Source organism: Peromyscus maniculatus, chromosome 19 (assembly GCF_049852395.1).
Source record: "Peromyscus maniculatus bairdii isolate BWxNUB_F1_BW_parent chromosome 19, HU_Pman_BW_mat_3.1, whole genome shotgun sequence".
Classification (NCBI taxonomy): domain Eukaryota; kingdom Metazoa; phylum Chordata; class Mammalia; order Rodentia; family Cricetidae; genus Peromyscus; species Peromyscus maniculatus.
This window is the reverse complement of record NC_134870.1, coordinates 56,724,611-56,738,460: the sequence shown is the minus strand read 5'-3', so window position 1 is coordinate 56,738,460 and position 13,850 is coordinate 56,724,611.

The following is a 13,850-nucleotide window of genomic DNA, read 5'->3' as shown; positions in this document are numbered from 1 at the left end:
ATATATGTCTGTGCACCAAGTATGTGCCTGGTTCCTCTGGAGGCCAAAAGACGGTATCAGATCCCCTGAAACCGGATGGTTGCAAGCAGCCATGTGGGTCCTGGGAATCAAACCTGGGTCCTCTGGAAGAGCAGCCGGTGCTTTTAACTGCTGAGCCATCTCTCTAGACCCACTAATTTGCCTTTTTACATGGTATGTAAATTTTCTATAACTGTCACTATGAGTCAAGAAGCCTGTTAAGGACAGAGATGATGACATGATGGGTCACATTGGATCCCCCTCCACACACGCCACTCTCCACAACTCCATGAGATCACAATTAGCTTGACATTTTAAAGTAGTCATTTGGAGCATTAGATTAGCACCTATAGAGGTTGTGTTTTGTTTTGTTTTCTGCTAGTATTGAAAGATAAAAGATGAAGGCTTGGTGGTGGTGGCGCATGTCTTTAATCCCAGCACTTGGGAAGTAGAGGTAGGTGGATCTCTGTGAGTTCCAGGCCAGCCTGGTCTACAGAGTGAGTTCTAGGACGGCCAGGACTACACAAAGAGAAACACTATCTCGAAAAAAGATAGGAGGATGGATGGATGGATGAATGGATGGATGGATGAGTGGGTGGGTGGGTGGGTGAAGATGATCAAATCCTTTATAATTTTCTGCTAAACTTTTTGATAAATATTTGAAATCTATTTTGAGGTTTTCTTAAGGAAATATTGGCTACTTCTAGACTTTTTTCTTTTGTTTTTCCTGGGGTCTCACTGTGGGCTGGGGTGACATTGGAAGCAGTAGGTAGTAATAAGACATGGGGAAAGAGCTGAGTCTGCGAAGTGTCTGCCACACAGCATGAGGGACCTGAGTTCGGTTCCCTAGCACCCTGGGAAAAGCTGAGTCTGTAATCTCAAGGCTGGTGGGATCGGGGACAGAGAGGAGGATCTCTGGGGCTCCATGGTCCACCAGCCTGGCCAAAGGGATGGACTCGGGTACAGCAAGCCACCTTGTCTCAAAAAGAGTAAGACCCACGCGTGGTAGTGTACACCTTTAATCCCAGCACTCAGGAGACAGAGACAGGCAGATCTCTGTGAGTTCGAGGCCAGCCTGTGAGACTGAGTTCTAGGTCAGTCAGTGAGAGCCTGTTTTAAAAAAAAAAAATGAACACAGTAAGGAACCACGTGTAAGACCACATGGGTTTTCCCAGCTATAAACCTACAGTTTTCGAGGGCTCTCACAGGAAACCCATTTACAGGGAGAGATATGTTTGAGCCCCACGTGCAACCTCCAAGGCACTTCCCGAGCCGTCCTGAATCTCTTTTCTGTGGCAATAAAAAGAGAAAAGTTTCTGTTGGCTCCGTGTGAGGGTCGTGTGAGGGTAGTCTGTCATGGTGGAGGACACATAGCTTCAGAGCCCGAGGCAGGAAGGAGAGAACAACTCTGGCCCTCAGCGCTTGTTCTCCTTTTCAAGCCCCAGGACCACAATCCATGGGATGGTACCACCCGCAGTTGAGATGGAGCGTCTTACCGTACAAACCCAGCCTCAAATTTCCCTCACAGACTCCCAGAGGTTGGAGTTGTCTGGATCCTGGAAGGCTGACCCTCAGCATGGCTGAGGGTCAGTCTTCCTTGTCAACATGACTGAATTTGGAATCCTTTAGACTCACTGGGTACCATGGTGCAGTCGGGAATCCCTGCAGTTGGGAGGTGGGCACAAGAGGATGAAATCCTCACCTACACAGCGAGTTTGGGGCCAGCCTGAACTTCATGAGACTCTGCAGGTCCCCCTACCCCACAAAAAAACAGACAGAAACTGGGGCAGGGGTTCTGGTGAGACGTGTGTCTTGGTACATCTGTGAAGGTGTTTCTAGAGAGGACTAACTGGAGTTGGGAATACTCACTAAATGTGGGCAGGTTGTTTTGTGGGCTGAGGCCGGGACCAAAGAAAGTGAAAAGGAGGAAGCCAGCTGAGAGCCAGCAGTTTTCTTGTTTGTTTGTTTGTTTGTTTTTAATCAACCGTTCCATCCTAGCACTGAGAAAAGTACTGACCCACCATAACATCCTCGGCCCAGACACCCGAAGAGTCTAGGCTTCTGCCTCCCCTGACAGAGTGCTAGCTTACAGATGTGATATGAGCCGCCACACCTGGCTTTGCACAGGGTTTAGATCGAACCCAGGACATCGCGAATGCCAAGCGAGCATTCCACCTTTTGAGCTCCATCCGCCAGCTGTTTGTTTTTGTTTTATGAATCAGAGTCCTTGAATTCATACCTATCCTTCTGCCTCAGCCTCCCCAAGTGCTCCAGACATGAGCCATCATGCCAAGCTTCTCACCTTTGAGTACGTTTGTCCTAGATACTAGGTCAACTTGACTGTAACATATTAATAGATATAGATAGATAGATAGGTAGATAGATAGATAGATAGATAGATAGATAGATAGATAGTATATTCACCTGTTAAGCTACCCTTAAGTACTCCTATCCTGTACTTTGTACAATCATTAGGATACTGGCAAAAGGGATTTTCTATAAGCCTTTGCTGATGCTGCCCACGAGTTATAAGTCTACCCTTATAACCAGTCCTTCTGACTCCTGTGTTCTCAACATAAATTACTAAGTTAAAAGGAATACAGTGGCTGATGAGATGACTCGGAGGTTAAGAGCATGTACTGTTTTGTTTCAAGCACTCATCACCACCTATAACTCCAGCTCCAGGAAATCCACACCCTCCTTCTGGCCCCCCTTGGCACTGTACTCATGTGTACAAAACACACACACACACACACACACACACACACACACACAATCTACACATAATTAAAATAAAACTTTTTTTTTTTTTAATGAAAAGGAATACAGCCCCTCTCCCTTGGCACCTGAGATAAACCTCTGGCTGGTGATGGCTACCTTCCTCAATGAAGAATTATCTGGTGGACGCTGCGCGACTATGGAGGCCCTTCTCACACCTCCCGTTTCTTAGCTTCGGTGACATCTTCGCTCCTTCCATAGGCTCTTCCCACTCAGCCTCTCCTCTTGGCTCATTTTCTGCATTCCTCTCTGAAATACAGATTGTGCTCCAGGTTCTATCTTTGGCTCTCCTCATTCCTAAATCTGCATTTCTTAAAGGAATGCGTTTGCTCTCTCGGGGCTTCAGATGTAATTGGATGACTCCCAAAATCTGGATTTTTAGATATGATCTCTGTTCTAATCCTACACGGGTAAGGTGCCAAGTAACATATATGTCCCCCAACCACACAACTCAGGAGGTCCAAAAGGGCCTCTTGCTCCACCACGACCTGTCATTCAAGGTCATTCCCATCTCTTCCCTTCACACTCAAGGGGTAAATGCACATTCCTTCTGGCAGCTTCCTTAGCACCCTTGCCGTTCCTCGACAAGTCAAAGTTTTTTGGTCTTTTGGGGTTGTTTTTTTTTTTGGTTTGTTTTTCAAGACAGGGTTTCTCTGTGTAGCCCTGACTGTCCTGGAACTCACTCTATAGACCAGGCTAGCCTTGAACTCAGAGATCTGCCTGCCTCTGCCTCCCGAGTGCTGGGATTAAAGTCATGCACCACCACACCCAGCCTCCAAGTCAATGTACGGAAGCCATTTTCCCCACCTGAGTTCTTTTGTTGTTGTTGTTTATTTAGTTTTTTTAAGACAGGGTTAGTAGGCCAGGCTAGCCTCAAACTCACAGAGATCTGCCTGCCCCTGCCTCCTGATGGGACTAAAGGCCACCACATCCAGCACCTCCCTGAGTTTTTACACTGACTCCTTAACTATCATACGGTTTTCACCCAACTGCTCTTCATCACATAGCCCTTAGGTAACCAGAGTTTGTGTGTTAAATGTGGGCTGAGACTGTAGCTCAGCTGCACACCTTTAGCAGAGAGGAGGTTCCAGGGCCAAGCATTACACAACAAAGCCAAGTAGAACAAGAAGCTGGGCCTGGTGACGCGTATACACTATCCAAGCACCCAAGAGCTAGAAGCACACTAGGGATGTAGCTCAGTTGGTAGGGTGTTTGCCTAGCATGCACAAATCTCTGGGTTCAATCCCCATCGCCATATAACCTGGGTGTGGTAGCCCGTGCTTGTAAAGGCAGGAGAATCAGAAGTCCAAGGTTATCCAAGGTTATCCTTGGCTACAGAGTGCTTTAGGGCCAGCAGGACTTCAAGAGATCCTGTCTCAACAAACTTTGAACATATTTATACTAAAGAAATCATTTATTGTTTATTTGAAGTTCTGATTGAACTGGTCACCTTGGGGTTTTGTTATTGTTTGTTTGTTTGTTTGTTTTTGTTAAACATGGAAACCCAAGAAATAGTTTCTGTTCAATTCCTTTCTCTCCCATTTGAAGGCACACGCTGTGAGGGTGCAGACATGGTCTGTTAGATCTGTTGCTCTGAATTCCCATCACCTACCGTTGGGCCTCATCCGGCTTGGCCAAGGGTAAGCATCCACAAGTTTTGAGGATTGAAGGTAGACTGCAGAAGGCAAGCCACACTGGCCGAGGTATCAGCAATAACCAGGCAATCCATGCCACATTCCCTTCTAGCCTCCACTGGCTCCTCAGAAATTTCTCAGTTGCCGTGGGGATTCCCAAGGACACACACATACTGCTTTCTGGTCTTCTACCAGAACATGCTGAACTACTGAACTCCAGCAAATGACAGTTTACAATCTCACCAACGCAAGTCAGCATAGAGCCAGAAAATTGGCCCTGAAAATTATTTTGGTACCCCTTTCCTCTCCCATCTTGTCTTGCTGAATAGTCTCACCTAGAAGCCCTGCATTTCTGGCATGGAGCCGCTCTGTTCGTCTAAGCTGTGACAGAACTGTGATCATTGGATACTGTCCTCGACAGCTAGCCTTTAAAACACTTGCAGGCATTGAGGTGATAAGTAGGACAGCCTTGCCCAGGGTTCTGACAACTGAGTATTGTCAGCTCCGACTCGGTTACTTAGGGAGGACTTTTGAATCGTCTCCCAATCATTCATGAGTATTTAGCCAGCTTAATAACTCCTGTGACTCGAGGTATTCTTCTCATGGCCACTTTCCCCAAGGCAGAGAGCCAGAGATGGGGTAAGAGACCCCCAGATCACCTCTTTTGATTCGTTAGTTTCTTGCCACCATGTGAAGCTTTAAAAGTCTCATTCCAGAAGAAAGCCAAGTTTTCTTTTTCTTCTTTCATTCCTGGAGGAGTGGGTTGGGGGTGGGGGTAGGTGGGACATGGCACAGCAGCAGCCTTTACAGAAATAAATGCCATAGATGGTGTGACTTTCCCCCCCTTAAAAATCTCCTTTAAGGAACTGAAGAGATGGCTCAGTGGTTAAGAGCACTGGCTGCTCTAGCAGAGGACCCAGGTTCAATTCTCAGCACCCACATGGTGGCTCAAAACTATAACTTCATTTCCAGGGAACCTGGCATCCTCTTTTGGCTTCCTTGGTGCACACCTTAATCCCAGCACTCAACAGGCAGAGGCAGGCAGATCTCTGCAAGTTCAAGGCCAGCCTAGTCTACAGAGCAAGTTCCAGGACAGCCAGGGCTGTTTCACAGAGAAACTCTTGTCTCGAAAAACCAAAAAGAAAAAAAGAAAAAGGAACAACAACAACAACAACAACAAAAAGATGGCTAGGCCAGTTGGAACTGTAGTTTAGATATTCCTTATACTGGGCTATTTTTCACTGGGCCTGTTGTGAATCCATTAATTTCTCTTTAATATATCATTATTTCTTTGTTTCCCTTTTTCTTTTTTTCCCTCCTAGAACTCCATATGTAGACCAGGTTAGCCTCAAACTCACAGAGCTCTTCCTCCCTCTGCCTTTCTAGTGCTGGGATATGGTGATATTTTATTTGTGCTGAAATGTGATTTTATTTGTATGTTAATAAATAAAAGTGCCTGGGGGTCAGAGCTAATAGCAAGCCATTTAGCAGACGTCTGGCAGTGTTAGCACATGCCCTTAATCCCGATCACATGACAGGCAGATCTCTGTGTGTTCAAGGACACCACCAGCATGGAGACACATGCCTTTAATCTCAATACCAACCATAGAGCCTGGAGGTCTGTATAGACAGGCAGTGACGAGGAGGTCATGTGGTTGGGTTTACAACCAATGAAAAGGCAGAACAGAAAGTCAATAAAAAGACAGCCACACAGGAAGTAGGTCTCTGTCAGAGGGGAAGGACAACAAGGGGTAAGAAGGTGATCTTGGTCTTAGCTCTTGGCTGCTGCTCGATCTCTGGGCTTTTAACTCTGCATTTGGCTCTGTGTTTCTGATTTAATAAAACCGGTCAGAATTACGTCTACACTGGGATTAAAGGTGTGTGACGCTGTACCCCTCCTCCTCCTTTTTCATTTATTTATGGGTGTGTGGGCATTCTCGGGGATGTGAGCAAGAGCTAAGGGGCACACAGAGAAGTCAGAAGACAACTTTGTAGAGTCTGTTCTCTCTCTTCCTCTTTACAAGGGTTCTGGGAGCTGTACTCAGTTGTCAGGCTTGTTGGAGCAACTGCCTTTACCCACAGGGCTATCTTTCTAGCTTCAGCTCCTTTTCTGAACAGCCATTGAAACCCAATAGTTTGCAAGAAACAAGATGGAGCCATCTTGAATCAGTTTGCAGCTGCCATTCCCTCCCCCATCCCCAACAGATGCCCAACAGGGCCCATGGCTTCCAGGAGTTGGAACACTGGGGACCCAGTCAAGGCTTGTGTTGTGGTACACCCACTTTTGCAAAAAGAAATTGCTTTGCTGGACGGCTTTCCCTTTGTTCGGCGTTTCTTTGTGGGACATTGAGATTGTTCCCTTCCCAACAGTGGCATGTGTCTGTGATCCCAGCGCTCGGAGAGGCGAAGGCAGGAAAGGCAAAAGTTTCTGAGCTAGAGGAAACATTCTAAATAAACCAGAACCAGGGTGGGGGGTGGCTCAGCAGGAGAGGATGTGTGCTGCCGACACCCACCACCTGAGTTTGATCCTTATATGGCAGAAAGAGGACTGACCCCCCCCCCCAAGTTGTCCATGGACCTCCGTGTGTTTTGTGGCATGCCTGGGTGCTCCCCAGTAAATACAGTTATGTGTGATACAAATAAATACAATAAAATTTAAAAAGGAAAGGCAAAACCAGGGCTGGGGAGATGATAGCTCAGTGGGTCCCATGCAAACATGAAGACCTTGGTTCGAATCCCCAGAAGCTACTGAAAGCCAGGCAGAGTCGTGCATCTGTAACCCCAGCCCTCCGACTCCCACGGCGGTGAGATGAGAGATGGAAAGGAGAAACCACACAAGCTTGTGGCTCAGCCAGCTTGGCATACACTGGGGGGAACAGCAAAGAGACCCTTTTTCAGACAACGGGGAAGGCATGTACAGACACTGGAGGTTATCCTTGTATGTGCACACATGCCAGCACACTCCCACATGTGAACATTTTCACATATATTAATGCACACATGTCATAGGTCGGACACACACACACACACACCAAACAAACAAACAAAAAATCCCAAACCCAAAACAAAACAAAACAAAATCTCAGGCATAGAGCATGCTGGCACATACCTGTAATCCTGGGATTTGAGAGATGGAGGCAGGATGTTTACGGACAGGTTCAAAGTCATTCTCAGCTACACAACATGTTTGAGGCCAGTCTGGGATATAAGAGATCCAGTCTCCAAAAGAAAAAAATAAATAAAAAAATTTTAAAAAAGGAAGGAAGGAAGGAAAGAGACAGACAGACAGACAATAAGAATGAAGAAGGTGGTTGACACCAGGGAGATGGCATAGAGGGTCAAAGTGCTTACCATACAAGCCTGACGGGATGAATTCAGATTCTCAGAACCCAAGTAAAAATGTCGATGTGGGCCGGGCGGTGGTGGCGTACACCGTTAGGTCCAGCACTGGGGAGGCAGAGACGGGCGACTCTCTGCGAGTTGTAGGCCAACCTGGTCCGCAAAGCGAGTTGAGTTCCAGGACACCCAGGACTGTTACACAGTGGTCCTGGAATTCACTCTGTAGCCCAGGCTGGCCTCAAACTTAGAGACCCTCCTGCCTCTGCCTCCCAAGTGCCGGGATTAAAAGCGTGCGCCTCTACAGTTAGTATTTCATGGACTCTTCTATATCGGTGCCCTGACAATTCACAGTTTAGGAAAACGGAAATGTAACTTTTTCAGGTAAAAACAAATTGACCTGGAAGTGACTGTAAACCCTCAAATACATGGACCTCTGGATGAGCCCAGATGGGGTCATCTAGACTGAGATAATCATGGAAGGGATGCACTCAGAGACAAGATTGGAGATATGGCTCCTTACAGGTGAATTGCTAAAAAAAAAAAAAAAAAAAAAAAAAAAAAAAAAAAACCTAGTGCACAAGGTCCATGAAAGCCAAAGGACCCTTAAAAGACAAAGGCTGCTGGCAAGTAAGAGGAAACAATGATGTAACTGAAGGTATCACCATAGCCGAGAAGAAAAATGTAAATCAGAAGTGGGGGGAGGGGGGTTAATGTGGGATCTGGGAAAATAAACTCAAGGGTGGAATCTTGCTTTTGCAACTCCTATGCAGAACTTTCCCAGGCAGGAGGGGCAGGCTGATGTGGCAGGTGTGGCCTGGCACAGGAAGGATGCAGGGACAGCTGAGTCACCCGCTTGCGTCCCCCATCCAGTGCCGGCAAGTCCATTGCCATTCGCTTCCGCCCGTCGGGATTGCCTAATAATAGCTCCCACGTGCTGGGCTGCATCTGTGCTAGGCTCTGCCCCCCCCCCCCACCCCCCTCACCTTACAGCCCAGTTTGGAGTAGGGTTGGGAGTCTGGAATGGCTACTGGGCTTGCCTGACCTCGGCAGCACCAGAAAAGGCTATAACAGCAGTTTGGACTCTCACTGGCTAGCTGCAGGCACAGGATAGGATGATCTCACCTCTTCTGGGCAAGCCCTGCCCCCAAAGTAATGCCTGGATGGTTTGTAGAAAATAACTAAGTTGGCTCCCCTCTGGCTTATACCTCTTGTGCGAGGGTTTCTCATGTGCCTTTCCTTTCCAGAAAACTAACACGGGACTGCGCGTGAAAGAAACCGAAAGGTTTAACATCCCAGCTGTTCTACACTGAGTGTGCCAGGGGCAGGCAGTTCATTGCTATATGACAGGACAATAGACCCAAGCCAGGACTGACCCCAGCAGAGGGGACGAACGTGCTCAACCCAGGCCCTTGGAAGAGACCTGAGCAGTGACCCGGACTCACACCAGACAGCCTTGTGAACTTGGAAACGTCATTTAACCTCCCTGAAATTCAGAAGGACCAAACTGGGAGACAGCAGCATCATCCCGATGCCCTTGTCTTCCCGGGCAAAAAAGAGGTTCAGAAGACGCGGCAGCCAGTATCCGCGGGGCATTGCTAGGCACCGGGCACATAATTTTAGACATTTTCCTGCCTAGTTCTATGTGAACAGCGTGGCAGGGATGACGGCAGTACCTCAGATAAAGGTGTCTAGGGGGTGATGACCCCCGCTGCATTCCCTGTCTCCCTGCTCCCACTCTCCCCCTGGCTCTTTAAAGACTGAAAAGCACCCCATTAGGTGCAAATACATGGAAACATATTCATGATTATTCAAATGAAGGCCTGCAAAACAGCCCCGTGCTACTCTTATAAATATTCATTGTTACCAGGCTAATCACTAGCAATCTCACAGGACGATGTGCTCTGGCAACCCTGCTCTCTCCCCCCCCCCCCCCCCCCCCCCGCCCCCTCCTCCTCAGTCCCCTCCAGCCCTACGCCTCCCAACATCTCCTGAGGTCTTCACCATCTTCTTCAGGGAAAAGATATTTCTGGTTCATGAGGTAAAGCTTGCTTTATTTATCTCCGTCAGAAGATGACCGCACCAGGAGGCTAACCTTCTGTACAGTGTAACTGATCAGGTCCCAGCAGCTGCAGCAGGTTCTCGGGCATCTATGTAAAATTGTATTCTAGTTCTCTTTTTGAGACAGGGTCTTGCTGTGTAGTCCTGGCTAGCCTGGAACTCATTATATAGACCATGCGGGCCACAGAATTGTAGAACCCCACCTGCCTCGGCCTTGAAAATAATGGGAAATGCCCCCCATCTCCTTACAATTTATTTATTTATTTATATATTTATTTATTTATTTTGGTTCAAAACAGGGTTTCTTGGTTTTTCTAGACAGGGTTTCTCTGTGTAGTTTTGGTGCTTTTCCTGGAACTCACTCTGTCGCCCAGGCTGGCCTCAAACTCACAGAGCTCCGCCTGGCTCTGCCTCCCGAGTGCTGGGATTAAAGGCGTGTGCCACCACCGTCCGGCAGTCCTTGGGTCATTTTTCTAATCATCTTTTTGTAGTTTTTTTGTTTGCTTATTTCATATTGTTTGTTTGTTTTTCTTTTTCCTTTTTAAAGACAGTGTTTCGCTGTGTGGGTCAGGCTGGCTTCCAATACTCAGTCCTCTTGCCTAAGCCTCCCAAGTCCTGGAAGCCTTGGCCTGCACCACCTTTGCCCTTGTTCAGGCATCTGTACTTCTAGCTGCTCCCTGTGATGGAGAAGGAGGATGTGTTCACCATAGGGCATTTTTACCAAGCATGGTGCCAGGGCTGGGGGCCAGCCAGAAGCAGGGCACCTTGAAGCCTAATGCCCAGGAAGGACAGGGGAGCGGCAGGTCATGGGCATGGTGGACTGTATCTATAATCCCATCGACAGTCCCAGATTCCAGTCTAGCCAGGACTAGACAGTGAGTTCCAGTTAGCCTAAGACACACCAAGACCCTGTCTCAAAAAGTGGGGAGTACTGCTGAACAGATGGCTCAGCCTTTAAGAGCAGTTACCACTCTTGCAGGTGACCTAGGTTCAGTTCTCAGCACCTACTTGGCAGCTCACAAACTGTCTGTAAATTCAGCAACAACCTCAGAGAGATCTGATGCTCTCTTCTGGCTGCTGTGGGTCCTGCATACATGTGGCATACAAGAAGAAGAAGAAGAAGAAGAAGAAGAAGAAGAAGAAGAAGAAGAAGAAGAAGAAGAAGAAGAAGAAGAAGAAGAAGAAGAAGAAGAAGAAGAAGAAGAAGAAAAGAAGAGAAGAAGAAGAAGAAAAGAAGAAGAAGAAGAAGAAGAAGAAGAAGAAGAAGAAGAAGAAGAAGAAGAAGAAGAAGAAGAAGAAGAAAAGAAGAGAAACTGTTAATGCTGTATTAGGCAGCCTGAACCTGGGAGAGTGGAGCCTAAAAATGAGGCAGACTAAAGTCTCATGCAATAGCCATCTTTATTCAGGGCATCAGACAATTTATATCCTGAGAGTATTCTAAGAGTTAGGCAAGGTCATGTGAGCAAAGTTCACTTCAGTTCATGTTGTATACAAACACAAGGGCAAGGTCACGTGAGTTTAGGCTCTATACAGTCAGGAGGACAACTCATGCTTGAAAACATCATTTTGAATAATAACAGGAAAGACGATCGGTAATCTAACGTAAACCCACTCCCATTTACTACACTTGAGAGGGGCATGACAGGACATCCCAAGAACAGGTCCATGCTGTGGAGGAACAGAGCTTACAGGACTCTGGTTTACTTGGAGTTTTCTCACAGGCTCAGAATTCTCCCATGGCTTCATTCATGGACTGTGTTCCGACAAGAAAAGGTATTCTGTAATAAGGTGCACAGTGAAATATGTGCAAGTGTGTGTGTGTGTGTGTGTGTGTGTGTGTGTGTGTGTGTGTGTGTGACAGTGTTTACTCTGCAGTCAATGAAATTCACTGTGTAGCCCAAGCTGGTCTTGAATTCTTGGCAACCCCCCTGCCTCAGCTCCCCAAGTGCTGAGATCATGGATGTAAACCATCATCATCCCACCTGGCATTCCCCTCACCCTCAGTCTCAGGGCTTAGGGACCAAACTCAGGGTCTATCTGATGCTAGGTGAATGCTCTATCCCTGAGCTCTGCCCTCAGTCCCGCTTATCATCCTCAAACAGGCTATTTCCTTTTTTTTTTCACATGGCCGCCTGTGACTGCTGAAGCAAATGGGTGCAAATTGGAAACAAGCATGAATTAAACAGAGAGAGGGGCACAAAGGCCCCTTCAAGAGCAGTGGGTCTATGGAGATTAAGTGTTTAAATGAAGTCCTCTAGGGGCTGGAGAGATGGTTAAGAGCACTGGCTGCTCTTCCAGAGGTCCTGAGTTCAATTCCCAGCAACCACATGGTGGCTCACAACCATCTATAGTGGGATCTGATGCCCTCTTTGGGCATAGGGTCATACATGCAGACAGAGAGCCCTCTTATACTTAAATAAATAAATCTTTTAAAAAAAAATGAAGTCATCTAGCGATTTGATCAGCACCACTGAGACTTGGGTTCAGAGACAAGAAAGAGCCCTGATTCAAGTGAACAAAGACCCAGAGAGAATAGAATGCAAGGTTGGTTTAGACAAAGACCCTTTGTCAGAAGCAGGCAGGCCATTCCCAAAGGGATCATTTGGGGATTTTATGATAAGGAAGGGTCCTTAAAAAAAAAGTAATTCATTAATTACTTTTTTTTTCCCCTGAGACAGGATTTCTCTGTGTTAACAGTCCTGGCTATCCTGGAACTCACTTTGTAAACCATGCTGGCCTCAAACTCAATGAGATCTGCCTGGCTCCGCCTCCCAAGTGCTGGGATTTGTTTGTTTTTTTTTTGAGACTGGGCTTCTTTGTGTATCCTTGGAGCTCACTATGTAGACCAGGCTGGCCCTGAATTCACTGAGATCTTTTCGGCTCTACCCCCGTGGGTTTCAAGGGCGTGCACCACCATGTCACATCCAGCTTTTGATGTGATATGTCCTTCACAAGTTCAGGTGTTTAAACACTTGGTCCCAAGCTGGTGATACTGTTTTGGATGGTCATGAAAACTGGGACGTGGGGCCGACCTAGGTCCCTGAGGGCAGGTCTTAAAGGTTGTCGGTGACTCTGGTTCTGACCAGAGCTTTCTGCATTCCGTCCGCTATCACCAAGATGTAAATAGTTTGTTCCCTGAGCTCTGCTGCCAATGTGGAACAGCCCAGCACTTCACCTCTCTCCCTGCAGTAAAATCCTACTATGTCTCTTGAACCCTGAGCCAAAAGAAGCTGTTCCTCCTTAAGCTGCTTCTTCCAGGTATTTGGTTTCAAAGACGAGAAAAAAAAAATAATACGAAGACTTTAGAAAATTCTGGGATAGCAAAATTTAAGGTGGGAAAATATAACTGCAGCTAGCACAAGCTGGGTCTAGGTTAAAATGTGAGAGCATCTCACCTGTTAGGTCAGTTTAGAAGTTTAAATTCCATTTGATTTTGTACGTGTGTGTTTGTGTGTGTGTGTGTGTGTGTGTGTGTGTGTGTGTGTGTGTGTGTGTACATACACGTGCCACTTTGCACAGGTAGAAGTCAGAGGACAACTTATGGGAAGTCCTCTCCCTCTGCCATGTGGGCAGCAGGAATGGAACTCAGTTTATCAGGTTTAGTGGGTTTAGTGGGAAGTGCCTTGACCTGCCGGACCGTCTCCCCAGCCCACATTTGACTCCCCAAGGTTTAAGGAAAACCTGCCATTGCTTATGGGTTGGCCAAGAGTCCTTTTCTTTATGAGAAGTAGATTACTCCTAACAACCCGAGATGCAGAGATGAAAGTAGAGGTTCAGTTATCTCCGTCAAGGCCTGGCAATAAAACAGCTCTTCAGAGAAAGCTCTGTGTCTCCCTTTCGAGGATGACAGAGAAGGCTGCCAGGACAGAGAAAGGGTGTGGAGACAAAAACCATTCTCAATTTCTCATGGTTGATTTGTTAGCGGCTCCCGCAAGAGGAATAATATTACTTTCTAATCCAAAGTGGTGTCATACCTGTATTTGCAACATTATTTCTTAGACCAACATGGCTTTCTCTTGCTAG